The following is a 1,194-nucleotide window of genomic DNA, read 5'->3' as shown; positions in this document are numbered from 1 at the left end:
ATTGACTCACCATAGTGGGAGTTGTAGTTTACCCTACAGCCAGAGAGCACACTGAACTCCACCAATGAGGCATCTAGAGCAAACTTGCCCAACATAAGTGAGGTTTAAGGGGATTGACTCACCATAGTGGGAGTTGTAGTTTACCCTACAGCCAGAGAGCACACTGAACTCCACCAATGAGGCATCTAGAGCAAACTTGCCCAACATAACAAAGTACTGATGGAGTTTCTCGGAGTTAACCTGACATGATAGGAGTTGTAGTTCACCCATAACCTGGGCAAGCTAGTCAAGAATAAACACAAGGGAGTGGGTTCAAAATAACCCTATATTTCTCGTTTCTCACTCCAGGAACGCCGACCCCACCGAAGGGCTGGTGACACCAAAGCCGAAGGAAATATACGTTGACGATATACGTTGACGATCAGACTCGTGTTTGGACAAGTCTCAAAGTGAACCGTCCACTCGAGCAAGAGCGCAGGGAAAAAATACCCCGAGGGCAGAAACGTGGAGAGCCACTGAGTGAGCCTCCAAATATGTGGACCGTCCAGGTTGCTCCTCTTAGGTTTCCGTCTCGTCTGGTCTCACCCAGTTGTTTGTGCTTCTCTCTCTGTGTGTGTGTGTGGTTGTGTGTTTGTGTAGAATTAAATTGAGGATCGGAACGGGGCGGGACTTCGAGTTCGAGGAAGTCTCTCTCTGTTTCCTTCGGCTGCTTCTTCTCTCGTGAGCTGGTTCTGCTTTCCTGTCTCGATGCTGGGACATCCTACACTAGTCGCATGAGCCCGGCGCATCGGAAACCAGGGTGAGTGACCCGTGGGACCAGAAGGGCCCTGGATTTTAAGCAGAAGCTGGGTGGCCATCTGTCAGGAGGGCTTTGTTGGTGCATAGATGTTCGACCCCCATAGGGGTTGCGACCCACTGGTTGAGAACCATTGCTAAGGAGGCAATGCTTCTATGGAAGAACTTTGTGACAATAAGGTCGTTCAACAGTGAAAGAGTCCAGTGATATCTGGTTTTTAAGCAGAGGGTGGATGGCCATCTGTCAGGAGGGCTTTGATGGTGCATAGATGTCAGCTCAGCATTAAAAAAGGAGCATTAGGAAGAACTTTGTGACAATAAGGTCGTTCAACAGTGAAGGAGTCCAGTGATACCTGGTTTTTAAGCAGAGACTGGATGGCCATCTGCCGGGAGGGCTTT

The 1,194-nt window shown here is 49.4% G+C and overlaps 1 protein-coding gene across 1 annotated transcript in view; it reads left to right on the top strand.

The window, feature by feature from the left end:
- Window positions 1-513: 513 nt before the first annotated feature.
- Window positions 514-1,194, top strand: part of LOC132764143 (tumor necrosis factor alpha-induced protein 8-like protein 2) — an 11,434-nt gene continuing 10,753 nt past the window's right edge. Inside the window, exon 1 of the mRNA XM_060758003.2 lies at window positions 514-799. The gene's annotated coding sequence lies outside the window, so the exon portion shown is untranslated. The remainder of the gene's footprint in view (window positions 800-1,194) is intronic.

This window comes from Anolis sagrei, chromosome 12, assembly GCF_037176765.1.
Source record: "Anolis sagrei isolate rAnoSag1 chromosome 12, rAnoSag1.mat, whole genome shotgun sequence".
NCBI classification, from domain to species: Eukaryota; Metazoa; Chordata; class Lepidosauria; order Squamata; family Dactyloidae; genus Anolis; species Anolis sagrei.
The sequence above is the reverse complement of the archived record's forward strand: the minus strand, read 5'-3'. Positions and strand labels throughout refer to the sequence as shown.